This window comes from Halichoerus grypus, chromosome 2 (genome assembly GCF_964656455.1).
Source record: "Halichoerus grypus chromosome 2, mHalGry1.hap1.1, whole genome shotgun sequence".
In the NCBI taxonomy this organism is placed as follows: Eukaryota; Metazoa; Chordata; class Mammalia; order Carnivora; family Phocidae; genus Halichoerus; species Halichoerus grypus.
Window position 1 is genome coordinate 157,375,273 of NC_135713.1, and position 20,133 is coordinate 157,395,405.

A 20,133-nucleotide genomic window follows, 5' to 3' on the forward strand; every position below is an offset into this window, starting at 1 on the left:
CTTCCAACCAGAAATTTGGCTTCTAGATGTTTGCCATAGAGCAGTACATGCAAAGACTGTTCATTGCAACATGGCTTGTAATAACAAAAAACTAGGGAAAAAAACACAAGTGTTATCATATTTTTCTAAATATAAAAAAACCCAATGTATATTTATTATGGCTGCATATGTATTTAGAGAAAGTACATACTGATACACAGCAATAACAGTATAGGGGTGGTATATGGGAAACCTAAATTGCCTGGGTTGGAATCAAGGTTACTATATGGTCTTGGGCAAGTTATTTAACCACTCTTTCTTCTTCTCAACTATCAAATGGGGGATGATAATAGTATCAGCGTCATATGTCTACAGTGGGCATTAAAGGAGCTAATGTATGCAAAGTGCTTAGAATAATGGCTAGCATCCAGTACATTTGCTGCTTTTATTACCATCATCATCATCATCGTCATCGTCATCTCCATTGTCATTACCATCATCATCAAGACAATGGTTACCACTAATGGGAGGGGAAGAGAAGTGACAGAGGTAAATCTATAGCTTTATCTCTAAGGAAATATGGCTATGTTAACATATATTAAGCCTGAATCTAATATGAGTATGAGGCCAAGGGTACTTAGCACATGATTTTTTTGTCAGATAACTTTCTGGGCTTTGCTGTGTATTTCAAATCCTTCATATATTAAAAGTTTTATTTAAGTAAAAAGATGAATGGTCTGTGGAATATTATGGAGAAATGTTTAAGCTGCCTTGTTTATTGAATACTGTGAGAGGAAATTATTGTGGGAACATATTTTTGGACAAGTGTTTGACAGCAAAATGCTAGCAGCAGCAAGTTACAAAGTTCACAATTAAAGAAAGAAAAGCCATGGGAGTGGGGCGCCTGGGTGGCTCAGTCGTTGGGCGTCTGCCTTTGGCTCGGGTCATGATCCCGGGGTCCTGGGATCGAGCCCCACATCGGGCTCTCTGCTCAGCGGGAAGCCTGCTTCTCCCTCTCCCACTCCCCCTGCTTGTGTCCCTCTCTTGCTGTGTCTCTGTCAAATAAATGAATAAAATCTTTAAAAAAAAAAAAAAAGAAAAGAAAAGCCATGGGAGTTACAAGTAATTCTTTCCAAGAACATCTGAGATCTCAAAGTTGCAGAAAAATGTGCAGAAATGCAGTGTCTAGGCAGGACATAAACCCAGAGTTCCTGCAAGTGCCAAAGAAATAATGTTAGTTTATATAAGTATCCAAAAAATGTTTCCTGAGAGAATTATTATAGTAAACTTGTAGAACATTTATTCATTTTTTTCAATGAACATTTATTGAGCCTCAATTATGTATACGTGTATGTTTGCTGTTTGTCTTTTTGCCCCAGGGAGACCAGCTATTATTTCTTAAAAAGAAAGGAAATTTGGGGCGCCTGGGTGGCTCAGTTGGTTAAGCATCTGACTCTTGATGTCAGCTCAGGTCTTGGTCTCAGGATCATGAGTTCAAGTCCCACGTTGGACTCTACGTTGGGTGTGCAGCCTACTTAACAACAAAAAAAAATTTTAAAGAAAGAAAACTTTTATGTTCTTTATGTACACATATCACGATAAAGGGCTTTGCAGCTACTGTCCTAGGAAGAAGATGATCCATCCGTCAGAGTGCTTTCAGTAACAAGGAGCAATAGCTATCTAAATCTTAAATCCTGGGGGTTTATTGTTATCTCATTAAGGAGAAGTCTGAAGGAAAGTAGTCCCAGGTTGATTCAAATGCTCAGCAACATCCACAACACTCAGACCCTTTCTGCCTCTCTGTTCTGTTGTCCTGTATGTCAGGAATATTCCACTCAAGGTCGTGAGATGCTTGCAGCAACTCCGCATCATGTCTTCTCGCAACCAAGCTCAAAGGCAGGAAACAAGTCAGGGGAGCAGACCCCCTGCTTACCTGCCATGTTATCAGGTAGAAAAATCTTTTCCAGAAGCCCACTCAAGAGAATTTCTTTTCCATCTCCAGGACCAGACCTGGGTCACTGGACTTTCCCTAAACCATTCATTGGCAAATGGAACTGGGGTTACCATGACTGTTTTAAGACTCATCACTAATTCATCACCTAGGACTGGAATTATCTTCTTTTAGCCTATTACCCCTTGTACCTGAACAAAACCTAAGTTATGTTATCAAGGAGGAAAGCCACAAGGAGAAATGTGAGCAACTCTTACTAATGAAAGAGACAAAGGCAAACAAAAGAAAAAACACAGACCTACACGGCACCCACCCAGTTTTCCCTAGTAAGACATGTGGCTTGTAGCAGACACTATTATCTGCACCCAATGGTTATTACCAACCTCTTTCTTACCAGCAGTGCCAGACTTGCTTATTCTTGTGTTCCTGGACCCAATTCCAATGTGAGGGTGAGGAGTGGTTCCCCCACACGTGATACCAACCAAGTCTTAGCCACGGATCAGGTGTCTGAGAATTCAGCTCAATTCTGACACTATCTACCCAGAGAGAGCATCAGATCCCACAGGTGAAGAAGGGGTTCAGTCCTATAAGACTGTTCCACATCCCACACTTTAGATGCCAACCACAAGCCTCAGGCTGTTACCTGTGCTTCTGGATGACCAGCTACAGATGGGAGGTTCCAGTAACCTTAAACGTGATTAATTTGCTAAGGCAGCTCACAGAACTCAGGGAAACAATTTCTTACATTGGCAAGTTCATTAAAGGATATGAACCTACAGCCGGATGAAGACATACAGAAGAGGAGGTCCCAAACAAAGGAGCTTCCCTCTTGTTTTTTGGTTTTTTTTTAAGATTTTATTTATTTACTTATTTGAAAGAGAGAGAATGAGAGAGAGAGAGAGAGAGAGAGACAGCAGGGGGGGAGGAGCAGAGGGAGAAGAACAAGCAGACTCCACGCTGAACACAGAGCCTGATGCAGGGCTCTATCCCAGGACGCTGAGATCCTGACCTGAGCAGAAATCAAGAGGCAGGAGCCCAACCATCTGAGCCACCCAGGTGCCCCTCCCTTGGGTTTTTAAGGAGGCTTCATTACATAGTCATGATTGACTAAGTCACTGGCCACTGACTGATTGAACCTCCTGCTCAGCGGTCTGCGAATGGGACTAAAAGTTCCAGCCTTCTAATCACAGGGTTGGTTCTCCTGGAAACCATCCACCATCCTTAGGTATGGCCACCCTTAAAGTTACCTCATTAACATAAAAAGACACCTTAACAACTCTCAGCAATTAGAAAATTCCAAGGGTTTGGGACTCTGTGAGCCAGGGACTATGGAGGAAAACCAAACACACTTCACCCAGATGACCACAGTATATTTCTTATATATCACAACATCACTTTTATGCTTTGAGCAGCCAAATGTTTTCCAGAGATTGGGCCTATTTTGGCCTACGGGTGAATCTTCATTGGTCTACACGCACCCAAGTAATTCATTCCGCTTGCCTGTGACCAGTATAGGAATGGAATGTAACATGAAGGGAAGCCTTCTGGGGAGCTTCTGGATAGGGACAGAAGAAAGGAGGGCCCCTCTCTAGTCTGGGGACACTGCTGTGGGGATATCTTGGCTATAATTCTTGCAGCCATCTTTCAACAATGAGGGACATCGGGCTTTAGCTATCACAGCGAAAATAGGCTCTGGATGTTATTGTTGACTTTCTAAATTAATCAACCTATTAGCCAGTCTACCCTAAACTTCTTATAATATGAGATAATAAATTTTCTTCTTTGTTTAGGCCATTTCAGTTTGATTCCTTGGCACTTGCCGTCAAATCATCCTGATGGCATACTCTTTTGAAAATATAAAGCAAAAAATTTGAAGAGAGATTTTTTTCGATCTAGATAAATAAGAAACTAACAAGAGCACCTCTAACTGCTTTAAATTGGTTTGAATCCACATATTCAGAATAATCAAGTGTCATAATACTTGAGGAAAACCTTTTACTAAGCATTTCCTCTGTGTAAGGCACTTTTATGAGCCCCGTGATGAGGCAGCGATTGAGCAAGTAGGCTAGGGACACAAAAAAATATGGAAATGCATGATCCTTAAATTCAAGGACCTTATACTACAGTTGGGGAAAAAGTTCGTTTGACAGTAAAAATTCTAAATTATACATCAGTTTTAAAGAAGTGATCCCATTATGTTCAAAGATGGTACCTATTATCAGTGAAGTAATAAATTGTACCATCACTCCGTAATACATAAAATATCAGAATCCTTTTCCACACAAAAATCTCTAGATCCTAAAGTACATTAGAAAAACCTTTAATTTCATAAGATCAATCCTTCTTTTGAAATAGCAACCGACATCTGAACAGATTTACTTTACCCTTGAGCAAGCTGAAAATTCATCCAGAAACACATCATGCCCAATTTTTTACTTAAAGCATTTTACCGTTTATGAATGATTGTCATAGACCTGGAATTAGTGGAGTCTAGATTAATGAGTCTTCGTTGTATTTGCATGGGAGTATAGTGATATCTGATTTGATAGTTTATCTTTAAATTTACTGAGGAAAAGAAAGCCACCACAGAGATGGTGGAGAGCAAGTTGACCTGTTCACACTTGATGTAATACATTTTGGTATTTATGGAGAGAGCGCCCAAGGCAAGGAGGAATCTAAGTAGTGATAAGTGTGCATTTTGCCTTCATGGGGACCCTGAGGGAGATGAAGAGTGCTAAGTCTTGGCAGGAAAGCAGCAACCCAGATATAAAATACTTCAGCTCCGAATGTGTCTACCAGAGCATAAATTTATTAAAACCCCATTTTAGACCATAAAGCAAATGCATCAATAAAGCAGCAGCTCCCACTAGCTAAGTCAGGTTTGTTTTGTGTTTTGTTGTAGTATTTTTTTTATATAAAAGTATGAGTGGTTCAGCAACCCTGGCATTAAAAGGGGCATCTCAAGCACCAGGTCCATGGTTGGTGTGCTACGAAATACAGAATGGCCAAGTCGTGGCCTTCTGCATAAAACCACTTGAAAGCCTTTCTCTAAGGCTGAGGATTCCATTTTCCCCTGTAAAAACCAGCAACTACCAACACAGCCTATAAATAGAAGCTCTTCATTAATAGAGGATTGTCATTTCCACTGAATCCCAACTGGGAGAGTTTGACTGGATCGGACAGAAGAGGGGAAAGGCAGGTGGAGGATAAAAGAAGCTACAAAGTACAAGGGGGGTGTTTCAGCTTCTAAAACTTTCTCTCCATCAGACAGATTACTGTTTGCAAGGGCTGTCTGCCCCCCACTTTTCGTGGAATCCTGCGATCCTGGAGCAAGGTGTTACTACATTGATTTTTAAATGAACACGTTTCAGTGTCAAGACCATGAAAGACAGGGAAAGATGGAGAAACTGTCATAAATTGGTGGAGACTGAGGATACATGATAGCTAAATGCAATGTGGCATCCTGGATCGAGTCCCAGAGTAGAGAAAGGACATGAGTGGAAAGACTGGGGAAATCCGAATAATGCATCTAGTTTAGTTAATTGCACTGTACTGTGTTAATTTCTTATTTTTTAACAGTTCATCCTTATCTTTCCTGGACACTAAAGTTTACTACCTAAGGCTACGTTTAAAAGTAAAACATGTTCAAGAAATTATTTTCCGTGTGACAGAAATGCAGTGTGTTTTTCTCCAGTTTAAGCGGTGACGGTCGCAGAACAGGTCTTCGCTACTAAACATGATACCTAAAGAAATACCTAAACCTGATATTGAAAGAAATCTAGGGAACTCACATGACTATTTCAAGGGAAATATGATGTACAGTATTGTCCATATGCTCATTGTCTCTTGAGAAAGACATGAAGAGAAAGTTGAAGCGTATAATTGGCAATACTGTTACTCCCTACCTACTTCCGTACGTGCCAATCTATTTACCAGCAGTGTCCTGAGAAAGAACTAGAATTTGGGAAAGCCAAGAGGCAGGGTGAAGAGGTTTCAAGGAATTCAGAGCTATAGGCTCTGGGTTCAAAGCCTTAGCTATATAAGGACAGCTATCCTTCCACCCATACTTTGTAGCCTAAATTTCCACGTGAGATTTCATTTGGGAAAAAAAGTTCTATTTAAGTTTGGCCATGGCAGGGTGGGGGTAGGGGAGAACATTCTTTTTCAACTTCGGTTATGAAAAATCTCAAATATACACAAAAATAGAATGGAGTGAATCCCCATGTACCCACCATCTAGCTTCAACAATTATCGATACATGGCCATTCTGATCTCATTTATACCATAATCACTCCCCCACCATCTGCTCCCACAAGATTATTTTGTGGTAAATCTCAGTCAGACATCATATCATTGTATCTGTGAATATTTCTGTATGCATCTCTAAAAGATCTTATTTTTGTGAAAAAAATATAACCACATTATGCTAAGTGAAATAAGCCAACCACGAAAAGACAAATACTCTATGATTCTGCGCATATGACACACTTAGTCAAAATTATAGAGACAGAAAGGAGAATGGGAGTTGCCAGGGGCTGGGAAGAAGGAGGAAGTGGGAGATTAGTGTTCAATGGGTACAGAGTTTCAGTTTTCCAAGATCAAAAGAGCTGTGGACATCAATGGTGGTGATGGTTGCACAACATTATAAATTCATCTATTGCCACTGAACTGTACACTTAAAGATGGTTGAGTTGGTAAATTTTGTTATGTGTGTTTTACCACAATAAAAAATAGAACAAAAGCAATTTAAAAAAAACCACACAACCACAGTAGCCTTCTCATACTGAAAAAATTAACACTAATGCCTCCTCAAATAGCCAGGAAGTGTTTAAATTTCCCCAATTACTCATAAGTTGTTGTGTTTTTTTTACAGTTTGTTTAAACAAGATTCACACTTTGCATTTGGGTTTAATGTCTCATAATTGTCATATAATCTAAAGGTCTGCAGAATTTTTCATTTTCTGGGTTTTACTGATTACATCCTTGTGGTGTTATTTCACACATTCTTTGGGTTATACGTTTTTCTTCTGCTGACCGCCCCCCGCCCCCGCCAGACACATTCTTCATTCTAGTGTCTGTTCTGGGCCCTGTTATGCCGAGCACTCCCCAGAAGGGATTTGATTCATTGCTGTGGTTTTATTCTGGTCCACTTGAGATCTGCACACCCACCTGCCCAATGGAAATCATCTCCAATATCAACGAGAGATGGTCCAAAACAGAGTTCACTGTCTTCTCTCCCTCCCACTATCAAACCTTCAGGGCTTCCGGTGTCCCTTTCTCCTCAGTGAATGGAACCACAATCTGCACAGAGGTCCAAACCACAAGCATGGGGCCATCTTGGACCCCTCCCTCTCCTACACCTCCTAAGCCATCTGTGCCAAGCCCTGTCCATTCTACCTGACATCCATCACCCACACCAACACTCCAGCTGATGCCACTGGTATCTCCTACCCGGATCTTACCTGGAATCTCTTCTCTGGATCGCTTTAACAGTCCCCTGACTGGTTTTCCTGTTAAAATTCTCACTGTATTACACATTACTTTTTCATTCTGCATTTAGAATTGTCTTCCTAAAACAAATCTGATTACATTGCTCTGCTATTTAGAACCCTTCAACGGCTCTTCATTGCTGTAAGGATAAAATCCAAACTGTTAGACATGGAAAGCCCTTCAAGATTTGGACCCTTCCTTCCTTTCAAGACTCACTTCTCCCCTACCTCCTCTACTCCCCCTCCCACTACACCCCTGTCATCGAGGGCTCCTTCTGAATCTCTAGCTATGCCTCCAGGCTCTCATCCCTCTTCTTGCTGCCCTCACATCCTGTTCCCTTCACCTGCATAAACCCTACTTGTGTTTGGAGTTCTGCTGTGATTTTCCTCCCATTCCCTTGGCTGTAATCCCCCCACAGGATGGTGTTGTGGTTCCTCCTCTATGTTCTCATAGCCCCCGGATTCAGCCCTAACGGCACTGTTTGTATCTCTCACTACCCAGAAATCTCCCTCAGAGTATGTCTTGATGCTTTCGTGTGCTCAGGACAAACGCCTAGGCACTTCACTGGCTAAATTGATAAAGGAGTAAAGGAATAAATGAACGAATCAATCAATGGATGAGTGAAAACTTGGCATGCGAATGATCTAAGCACACCAAAGGCAAGCTAGATAATTCTGATTTTTCAAAAATTCCCATCCTTTAGCCTTCTAATATAAACTACTCAGATTCAGGACACCTGGGTGGCTCAGTCAGTTAAGCCTCTGCCTTCGGCTCAGGTCACGATCCCAGGGTCCCGGGATCGAGCCCCGCATCGGGCTCCCTGCTCAGCGGGGAGCCTGCTTCTCCCTCTGCCTGCCTCTGTCTCTCTCTCTCTCTGATAAATAAATAAAATCTTAAAAAATAAAAAAATAAACTACTCAGATTCATCCAAAAGCAAGCCATTATTCCCTTTATCTTGCACTGTAGGACTTTTTTAATGTAGCAAAGGAAAATTATCTTCAAAGCATTTCCCAGATAAATGATGAAGTTAGAACACAGGGCATAGAATTTTATGATAAAGCTATTAGTTAATGTGTTCCTAGTATCTGATAACTCTCCTACGGGTACAGGAGATTATGAATTTTGAGGACACTTTGGAAACAATCTCAGTTTTAAAAGATCAGGTGCAATATTAAATTATTTTCTTTCAAAATACCAAAAGTGTGCAATATTATGCTCTTAGGAGGCTATTCCCATTAATGTGACATTTCTGTGGCTATTTATAATGCATTTCTGTCTATAAAAGAAAATACTGTGGCTCTTTTTTAAAACTAGTAGTATACATAAAAGATTTTTTAGTTTTAAAAGAAATGTCCCTATTTCTAATGATGTACTCCCTCTTAATAGGCTCAGATCCTCTTTTGACTTGTCAATAATGCCACTATGAAATTCTGGTTCTTTGGTGACTGTCCTAGAGTGAGGGTCCTTCCACTTTGGCGCTCAGCACGGAGTCTGCTTCTCCTCCCTCTGCTCCTACTCTCTCTCTCCTGCGGCCTCTCTAGGGCTCAAGGAAATATAAAAGAGAGACCGCCAAATCCTGCAAGCTTAGAAAATGCTATTGCCTTTATAATGGCCACTGTCATCCTAGAAGATGAGGTGATCTCTCAAACCCAGTTCCAAGGGATAAACATTGATAGTTTATAAAGGTTATTATGTCCCTCTTTGCTCAACCCCCCCCTTTACCATCACAATGCATATTCCATAAGAACATGATGAGGACTAGGAGAAGCAAACCTGCAAATTCCCTCGTTGAGTCCCAGTTCCAAATACTATATCCCAATAGTATTTGTTTTTTAGCAAAAATATTTTTTTATTTATAATTGACAGTTCCGCAAATGAAAACCGTACGTTTTCACACATACAATGTCATCGGGTTAAATGTGCCCACACCTACAGAACTTTGACAAGGCGAGCACCAGGAACCATGCAAGCAGTAGGAAATGCAAGCACTAAAACGCATTTATTAACTGAATAAGGCCTGCTCAGCTAGGCAACTTGTATAGAGATATGTCCATATAGACATTAAAAGTTCTTCTAGACCCAACAGCAGTTTAAAAAAAAAAAAAAGAAAGAAAAAAAGAAAAACATTACCTGTCTCATTTTATTTAAACTGACTGGACAATATCATTTTCTGTTTAATTTCAGTGGGAGATGATGTCAGAAGTCCTCATTGCGTGCTGGCCAATCAGCACTTGAAAAGCACCTTCTAGGTGATGTTCCAGAATTTTAGTTTGAGCAAAAAAGCAAGAATAGCCATAAACATCCAAGCATCTGTGGGAAAAGATTAGCAGAGAATAGGAGGTAAAACAGGTTTGCTATCATTAATCAGTCACAACCAAAAAACAGCAGAGCTGTGAAAAGCATCCTAAAAGATGAGCTGAATTGGAGGTCCCTGGGTGGCTCAGTCAGTTAAGTGCCTAACTCTTGGTTTTGGCTCAGGTCCTGATCTCAGGGTCTTGGGATCAAGCCCCGAGTCAGGCTTCGGTGCTCAGCATGGAGTCTGCTTCTCCTTCTCCTTCTGCTCCTACTCTCTCTCTCTGTCTCTCTTCCTCTCTCACTCTTAGAAATAAATAAAATCTTAAAAAAGAAAAAAAAAGGATGAGTGGAATTGAACTCTTAGTTCAGTTATTCTCATTGTACTTAAGGTAATAAATTTATCTCTAAGTACAGCTTAATCCACATCTGATTAATTGTGATATATAATCTCAAAATTGCTAGTATTTTCTAAGCAGCCTGAAATTGCTGTTTTGATTTCTCCTTTGTCGCAGGTTATTCAAGAAAATTTTAAATTGCCAATTAGTTTTATTTCTTGTGTGTTTATGCTTGTGCTAAAACTTTTAAGTTTTCTTGCATTTGGAGCCTGTATAATTCCTATGATTTGGGATTTATTGGAAAGTTTGTGGCTTCTAATATGATCAGTATTTGTAAATATTTCCTGATATAGTGTGTAGTCTCTTTAAAGATTTGTTCTTTTTGTTTACACTGCTTCTTTTTTTTTTTTTTAAAGATTTTATTTATTTATTTGAGACAGAGAGAATGAGAGAGAGAGAGCACATGAGAGGGGGGAGGGTCAGAGGGAGAAGCAGGCTCCCTGCCAAGCAGGGAGCCCGATGTGGGACTCGATCCAGGGACTCCAGGATCATGACCTGAGCCGAAGGCAGTCGCTCAACCAACTGAGCCACCCAGGTGCCCTACACTGCTTCTTGATCACAGTAACAATGATTACTTAAATGTCAACTTTTTTTTATGCTTTCATTATACATCACCATTTTCTCATGCAATATTCTCTTATTCTTGAAGTCTTCGTGGTAATTTATTTCCAGTGAGCAGGACATTTTCAGGTCATTTTTTTTTCAGGACAGGCATAACATGAGGTGTATTTTATGAGCCCCCAAATATATCTAAGAATGTCTCTGTGGCATTTGCACATAAAACTATACTGGCTTGGGGTGCCTGAGTGGCTCAGTTAGTTAAACGTCTGACTCTAGGTTTCAGCTCAGGTCGTGATCTCAGGGTTGTGGGATCAAGCCCCACCTTGGGCTCTGTGCTCAGTGTGGAGTCTGCTTGAGAGTCTCTCTCTCCCTCTGCCCCTTCCCCTGCTCATGCTCTCTTTCTCTATCTCTCTCAAATAAATAAATAAATCTTAAAAAAAAAAAACCCATACTGGCTTGATATAAAATACTTAGGTTACTTTTCTTCCCCTGCAGAATTATATTTTAATCTTCATTTTCTTCTGGTATTTATTTTTGCAGGGAAGAAAAAATGATCCCTAATTTTTTCCCATTACATTTAAATTCCTTGAAATTAAAAAACTTTAATTCAGATAACCTAGGTCTTTTTTCACCAAATTTGCCTGACGTTAATTTTGTCCTTTCATTTAAATATCTAAATCTTTTTCTGGTTTTGAAAAAAATCATGCATAATTTTTCATTATTGCTTCTTTTTGCCTGCTTTGTTCTTTCTTACCAGAAGTACTTTTGTGTATATATGAAATTTCTTGATTTTCTCTTCAGAGCATCTCTCTTCTATAACTCTTCATATATTGCTAAAATTAATAGACTTTTTAAAGCAGTTTTAGGTTTTCAGGAAAAAAAACTGAGAGAAAAAGAATCTTGAGTTGGGGTGCTTATTTCTTACAATCTGTGAGCCCAAATCAATACATTATTACTAACTAAAGTCTATAGTTTACATTAGGGTTCACTCTTGTTGTACTGCCTTCTATAGGATTTTTTTTTTAAAGATTTTATTTATTTACTTGAGAGAGCGAGCACGAGAGAGAGAGAGGACAAGCGGGGTGGGGGGAAAGGCAGATAGGGAGGGAGAAGCAGGCTCCCCCTGAGCAGATGCTTAACTGACTGAGCCACCTAGATGCCCCTACATTCTATGGGCTTTTGATAAATACATAATAGCACGCATTCACCCATAGAGTGAATTGCAGAATAATAATTTCACTTCCCTAAAAATCTCCCGCTCTACTTATTCATCCCTCCCTCAAACGCCCCTAACCCCTGGCAATTCCTGAATTTTTAACTGTCTCCATAGTTTTAGCTTCCCCACAATGTCATATCATAAATTATGTTGCCCCTTCAGATTGGCTTCTTTCCCTTAGCAATGTGCTTTTAAGTTTCCTCTATGTCTTTTCATGGCTTGACAGCTCTTTATTATTTTTTTTATTGCTTAGTAATATTCTTTGTCCAGATGGACCACAGTTTGTTTATCCATTCACCTACTGAAGGACATCTTGGTCGCCTCCAAGACTTGGCAGTTACGAATAAAGCTTCTCCTAACATCTGCGTGCAGGTGTTTATGGGAACATAAGTTTTCAGCTCATTTGTGTAAATACCAAGGAGCACAATTGCTGGATCATCTGGTAAGAATGTATTTGCTTCTGTAAGAAACTGCCAAGCTGTCTTTTAAAGTAGTTGTATCATTCTGCATTTTCACCGGCAATGAATAAGAGCTCCCAATCTTCCACATTGTCACCAGAATTGGATGCTGCCAGTATACTGAATTTTGGCTATTCTGAAAGGTGGGTAGTGGGATCTCATTGTTTTATTTACATGTCCCCGCTCACATATGGTGTGGCACATCTTTTCATAAATTGATTTGCCACCTGTGTATCTTCTTTGCTGAGGGATCTGTTCATATCTTTGGCTCATTTTTAATGGGTTGTTTTCTTTTTTTTTTTTCAAGATTTTATTTTAGAGAGAAAGAGAGTACGAGCAGGGGGAGGGGCAGAGGGAGAGAGAGAGAGAATCTTAAGCAGACTCTGCACTGAGCATGGAGCCTGATGCAGGGCTTGATCCCACGACCCTGAGATCATGACCTGAGCTGAAATCAAGGGTCGGTTGCTTAACCAACTGAGCCACCCAGGCGCCCCTTAATGGGTTGTTTTCTTATTTTTCAGTTTTAAGAGTTCTTTTTGAATCTTGAACACCAGTCCTTTAACTGATACATGTTTTGCAAAGATTTCCTCCCAGTCTGGGGCTTGTCTTCTCATGCTCTTCACTGTGTCTTTTTTGTAAAGCAGAACTTCCTAAATGGTGTTATATCCAAAGAAGTCATCACCAAATGCAAGGTGGCCTAGGTTTTCTCCTCTGTGTCTTCTAGGAGTTTTACAGTTGGGCATTTTTTGTGTAGATCTATGCTCTATTTCAAGTTAATTTTTGTGAAAGGGGTAAAGTCTGTGTCTAGATTCATTTCTTTTGCGTATGGACGTCCAATTGTGATAGCACCATTTCTTATATATTTTTTTCAGAAAATCTTCATTTTTTTCTCTCTATGAGTTCTCAGAGAACTTGAACTTTTCCCCCAAGTCACTTATTTCATTTTCTGTACTCTCCAGTCTCCCGTTCCCTGTTTCTATTGGCGTTTAGTAATCATTTTTAGTTCACTCTTTACTTTTTATCTGATTCTTTCCTCATGTCAGATTGTTTTTGGTAAGTGAGCAATGACCTCTCCAGTTTTCTTGGAGAATATGGACTACAGATTTTTTAAAACTTAAATATATATAAATTGGGGGAGGATGCATCCTGCTGAGGGTCTGCTTACATCTGTCATATTGCCATATAGTCACTAATAGCTAAATATAGGATAGCGTTCAAAAGCATTCCAGTTTGGACAATAAATTATACGGTCGCTCTCCATGCAAAACTTAGTTATGTTTCCCTACGGTTCTGCTGAGCCTTGTTTTCACTATGTGCTTCTTCAGCCTTTTTTCACTTTATGCTTCTTTCATTATAGCTAAAAGACATTAATTGTTGTCCTTTATTATTTTACCCTGTGCACACAAGTCAATCCACATGAGACATCATTTACCTCCCCCAAATCCCGCAAGTCAGAACTACCCTCCCCATTTTACTGATGGGGAAATTGATACCCGGAGACAGGGCCTGAGGGCAGGGCAGAGCTCCGTGCTTTTCTTAACTTTCCTTACTAGGAAAAAGCCTACGAACAGGAGGTAGGAGAGGGTTGTTGCTATATTTGTTGGCTCATTTTAGAGAGAGAAAGTGGGGGAGCCCTTTGACCCAGGCTGGTATCTGGCAAAGGTGACACCTTCTTGAGGCTCCCTGGAGGCATCTTTCCTTGTGTGGAATATCTGGTGTGGGATCAGACACGGATAATGAGCAAGAGCTGAGTCAGACTTCTTCTAAGAGGCTGAGGATGACTCCTTTTGCAGATTGGCCGAGCCAGAAAGGTTTGCAAAATGCACCCCTGGTCTGCAGTCCTGACTTTGAGAGCTAGCTATATGGCCTTTGTCAGGCTTATGACGTAGTGTAGGATGAATACAAAGGCCAAAAACTTGACCAATGCAGGTGGACTGACAACAATGGCCCAGACGTATTAAACATTCAATAGACTGAGAGGCTGGACACAATGACCACCCCTGATACAGGGACCTCACCAGAGATGTGGCCCAGCCCAGATATATTTTAAACCCAATAAGGATCCAAATTGACTACTCCAGAAAGTAATGACCCTGAATGCACTAAGTCCTCCAGACATAGAACAAGCCTGATACGTGGGCCACTTCACATACTCAGAGCACCACTGACTCGCTAGCATCCCAGACCTACTAAGATGCACAACCCCCTCCTAGCACCAGGAGAGGCCCCACCCACTGGAACCAGGGTGGGTGAGATGGAGGAGGAGGCCAACCTGAGATCACCTGGAATTCCCAGTGAAGCAACACTTTTAATCTTCTAACCATATAAAACCCTGCTACTGAAAGTGTGGTCCACCATCCAGGAGCCTTGGCATCACCGAGACGCCTGTCAGAAATGCAGAAATTCGGACCCCAACCCCAGACCTACTGAATCACAATCTGTATAATAAATTCCCCCGGGGGGAGTGGGGCGCACCCGGGTGGCTCAGTCGGTTAAGCATCTGCCTTCGGCTCAGGTCATGTTCCCAGGGTCCTGGGATCGAGCCCCACATCAGGCTCCCTGCTCAGCGGGGAATCTGCTTCTCCCTCTCCTCCCTGCTCGTGCTGTCTCTCGCTATCTCTGTCTCTCTCTCTCAAATGAATAAATAAAATCTTAAAAATTAATTAATTAAAAAAAAATTCCCCAGGGGGCTCATATGCATTTGAAGGATGAGAAACACTGATATAAACATTTGCATATCTTTCCAGAAGTTTGAGCTGGGCATCAAGTAGCTGAAGAACGAGTGAAAACGTGCCTATTCACTTGTGAGCGTTGTCATGGACTGGCAACAGAACAAGCAGGTGTTTTTTTTACAAGTCGCATGTGTTTTCGAAGCTTTATTTTCTTACTCTTTAAAAAAATAATCTCAGGATATGCACATGCTTCTTTGAGCCTAATCCAGTGCCAAAACGGAATTATGAGATTTACACATGCTTCCAAGTCTGTCACAGGGATAAACTTCTGGCAGAATCTGCCTATTTCCCTCAAAATCTGAAAATAATCACAGTCAGGTACGTATTCCCCTGTTGCTGGACTCATTCATCGTAATCCTTGACGAGAGCAAGATTATTAATTGTGTTGACCATAAGACATGGGAAAAATAAACAAAATGCATTACCATGTTATGAACTATTGAGAGCTGTTAGGGTGGGTTTCACGTATATCTCATTCCCCACAGGTACTCACGTCCACGAGGCAACTTCCATGGGGCTAACTGATCCCATTCCCTAATTTACAACTATTGGCCAAATGCGTGCTGATGGTTCCGCTGACCCCACCTGACACGGGGAGAATCTGTGTTTGCCTTGCACAGAAAGTTGCGATGGGTTCTGTCAGAGTTGTTTTCATTCCCTTCCAAATGTTTCAGTCCCGGATGAAGGGAGAAAAGAAATGTATCCTTTCTCTTTGCCAGATTAGAATTCCAACTGCCTGGAAGGACTAAGAGATCGGCAGATTTTGCCTGACCGGCTCCCCTCACCCCCCATAACACACACACACACATTAATGCAGCAGACGTGACTCTGGGTTGTTAGCCTTAGAGAGTGACGTATTATAAGGGGGGGAAAAAGGAAAGAAAAAGGAATCTGTTTCTGGCTATTGAGCTTCAAATACCTGTATTCCAAAAGCATAGATTTTGGAAAACTTCCTTCCCTGTGATGGGAGAAGCAATGAGATCGTGGGTGAGGGATGTCCGTTCTATTTCTAACCCTCTCCCCTCACCCCTCCGCCAGAAGAAGGAGGCCTTTTTCTTTGCACAAAGGTACTTCGGCTCACTAAGCAGTAAGTCTGCATGGCTTCATCCACCCACAGGGCACACTGTTTCCTATTTGGACCATCCAGATGGGTGCCTTTTTCTGATTTGCACAAAGGCTATATATATATATATATATATATATATATATATATATATATGTGCTCACAGAGACCTAGGGAGAGGGTGGTTCCTGAGCAAGAGGCTCTGTTTCCTGCGCTTAAATCGGGCCCAGGAAGGTCAGGAGGTAAGGAGAGGAGTTAGATTTGCAATCCCCATATAGATTCCTGGGAAGACAGGAAGACTGAAGAGAAGAAATGGTTATGGGACATATCTAGGCAGAAGCAACACACATCTTGCAGGAACAGCAAAGAAACTGCTGCGTCACAAGGCGCCTTGCAGAAGGATGGAGAAACAGCTCCACTATGAACTTCACAGACAAGGAAATGGAGGAAGGAGAGAGCACGGACAGAAGAGCCTAGCTGGAAAAAACCAAAATTGTAACCAGAACTCAAATGATGAATACCTGCTTTTCTCTGACCTGTCACTCCTCCCCCTGACAAATGTCCACCTTCTTATTAGATAAGCTTACCAGTATTTGGGGGGACTGGGGGGACAGTGCAAAGGACAGTGGACCCAGAGTTGATTGAGTCTAAATTTCCTCCATCATGGTAGAATAGAACCTTGGGCTACAAGGTAAGTGGTTAAAGGAAAAAGAAAATAAATTGAATAAAAGAGGATACATTTCTTGCTTCCCTGTATTTGTAGGCTGAGAGTTACACCTGCTACACTTTCTTCTGCCCAGTCAGGCACCACTGTTTATTCTGAGACGGAGATTTCTAATACTACATAACATCATGCTTTTAATCAGCACTAAGTGCATATTTCTTAACTTGGCAAACGATGTAGTTCCTTAGAAAAACATTTTTGGTTTCTTGTGTGTGTGTTTTTTTTAAACAGTGTAATTCTCTAAAACAACATTTAAGGAATTCTTAAGCAAATTCAGATTTTTCTGATACTAAATAGTGGAGATATCCTGAACACATCCTTACATGCTAGACAAAGTTTTCTTTTTTTAAAGCTTTTTTTTTTTTTTTTTTAAGATTTTATTTATTTATTTGACAGAGAGAGAGACAGCGAGAGCAGGAACACAAGCAGGGGGAGTGGGAGAGGGAGAAGCAGGCTTCCCGCTGAGCAGGGAGCCCGATGTGGGACTCGATCCCAGGACCCTGGGATCATGACCTGAGCCGAAGGCAGACGCTTAACGACTGAGCCACCCAGGCGCCCTAGACAAAGTTTTCTAATAGGACAAATATTTTATAGTTTGTGGATAAATTCATAATCTGTATGACGTACCGATTCTTTTGTCGATGCTTAAAGCATCTTAAGTTACCTAAGCTCACCATGTTTGTCTTCTCATTTTAAAGAAACAAACTAGTTTTGAGCCCAAATGGAAAAGCATAATTGTATTTAAAAAAAGATGTTTAAAACAAAATAGGACATCTTGACCCATTTTAAAAGCAGCAGCATGGTAAATAAATACAGGCATGGTAAATAAAGGTCTCTGGCATTCTTCTCTATGAAGCAATAGTTGGAAGAAATGAATGAAAAAAATTAATACAGTAATTTTCCTATTTGGCTCCTCTTCTAAACTTTCTTCAGCTCTCCAGCCTTTATACCAGATTTGCCCTAGTTATTATTTGAAGGGGACAGTCCTGGAAAAGTCTTGAGAAGTGTTATAAAGTTTGTTTCTGAGTTAAGATATATATATTTTTTCTAATATGGATTTTTAAAAAATGTGTTCTGTTTAAAAGTCTTCCGTATACAGCAACAACAACAACAAAAATCTTTCTGGTTTACAAGTCGAAAACAAGGAAAAATCCACATTACTTTTCACTTTTACAGAAATGCACATCTCATGTGCATCCGGATTCAGACACAGACCCTGAAATCGAAAGTACGCCATTCAAAACAATCGTCACTAGCATCCATTCGTCACCAACTTCAAATCAGAAATGTTTTATTTTTATTTTTGTTTTCTTCGGTCCCCCACCCCCACCCCCTGCCACATTCTCGTCATCCCCAATAGTCTTTCCACTCTGCTACATCCTTAAACTTCTTGAAATCAGGGTGTAAAGTGACCTCTTCCAGAAAACTTTGCCCAGGTAAGTGTATCCTCCCCTTTACAAAAACTGCCCAGAAATTATTTCCGGTCCTCCACATCAGTCTTAGACATCTAATTTCCATTGCACACTTATATGGAGTCCATGTTATGCCCTGCTCTTCTACTCTATTCCATTAGCTGCTCCTTGAAGGTACACAGAGATGTAGTTTAGACTTCGGGATTTCATGTTCCCAAGTTTGGGGCTACACCCCTTTCCCATCTCTCGCAGAGATGGACATTCAACTTTCCACCATCCATGTCTCATTTTCTTGGTAATTGAAATCCTCAGAAGTGACCACATTAAACAACTCCACTTCTCGACCGCTCTTGAATTTGGGGGAAAAAGAGGAAGGATGTAAATGGTGGTTGTTGAGTGAAACATCGGGGGAAAGCCCCCCTTTTTTGGCTTTTTCTTCTTCCCCTTCTCTTTCCTGGAACAGGAAATGATGACTGCAGTATGAGGTCTCTACCTTGGGATCTTGAGGATTGAAGCTCTTGTAATAAGGGTGGTTGAGCTAGAAGACAAGGGGGCTGAGTCCCTCATGATGCGATGGGACCGCCATTCCAAAGTTGGGTTGTCTACTGTGTATCAGGTAAGTTTCCATCAGAGAAGCAGAATCACTAAGATGTGTGTGTATGTGTGTGTGTGTGTGTGTGTTCTGTGACACATGGACTCAGATAACTTCAACACAGAGACTTCTCTTGTCTTGATTCTATGTAAGACATCACTTTAAAGAAAACTTTTGAAAACCTTCAAGAAATGCATACTTGGAAAAGTTAAAAGGTCAAGGCACTGATTGATAAGGGTAGAACGAAAGAATCATAGTCTTCATTCTGGAAAGAAGGCCAGGAAGGAATAATGTCATTGTCTAATTGGTCACAAAAGACATGGCCAAGGGAAATATGGGGCTTGTAAGGAAAACTCTGAAATGTTAGATCCAGGATGAAAGAATACTATCACCACGCGAAGTTGTTTTTTTTAAAATATGGCTGTTTTTGCACATGGCATAAACTTTTGCAATTTAAGCATTTACGTTTGGAGTTTGCTACTATCTTGTTTCTAAATGAGATAGTTCCTTGTAATTTTGGAAGGCAGGTGTCACACCACATGTGTCAGGTGGATCCTCTGAAACGGAGTTAGGATTGCGAGCTGGTTAGTGGAAGGGGTGGGATACCTGTGAAAAATAAAAGGGGCAGGAAGCAGAATTGGACAGAGAAAGCTTAGAGATCCTGATGGAGATCTGACTCTCAGGAAGAAAGAGGAGGGAAGCAGGACGCCCAGGGAAAGCCTCAGATTATGATACAGATTTGACAAGGGTTAGGTTAATCCAATGGGGAGCCCTGGAAGAGCCCCACATCCAGCAGAAATGGCCAAGCCCTAGTACTCATGCCATGCTTAGTCACTGGTTGGGACATTTCTAGAAAGAATATGGTGGGGATGCCTGGGTGGCTCAGTCAGTTAAGCGTCCGCCTTCTACTCAGGTCATGATCCCATGGTCCTGGGATCAGGCCCTGCGTTGGGCTCCTTGCTCAAGGGGAAACTCCTTCTCCCTCTCCTCCCAGCTCAGTGCACATTCTCTCTCTCTCTAATAAATAAATAAAATCTTAAAAAAAAATAGAAAGAATATGGTGTCAGCTCAAAAGCTGGGTTGGATCCTGCAGGTGTCAGCATCGGAGGCTGTCAGCTAACTGCACTCCTTACAGGTGAACGGCAGGTTCTTCCTCAAAGGAGATCTAAGTAGCACATTTCTGTGGCAACCACAAGCACAATTAATAACACATGTATCCTTTCAACACGAGCGACAAACCCATTTCTCAAAGCCAAGATGATAAG

At 41.0% G+C, this 20,133-nt stretch overlaps 1 long non-coding RNA gene across 3 annotated transcripts in view; it reads right to left on the reverse strand.

Moving 5' to 3' along the window:
- Positions 1–20,133, reverse strand: part of LOC118537385 (uncharacterized) — a 69,854-nt gene that overhangs the window by 35,256 nt on the left and 14,465 nt on the right. The window contains exon 4 of one of the 3 annotated variants that reach the window (XR_013446015.1): positions 9,551–9,730. The exons of the other annotated variants lie outside the window; for them this stretch is intronic. This is a non-coding gene — a long non-coding RNA (uncharacterized LOC118537385). The remainder of the gene's footprint in view (positions 1–9,550; positions 9,731–20,133) is intronic. 3 annotated transcript variants of the gene reach the window in all.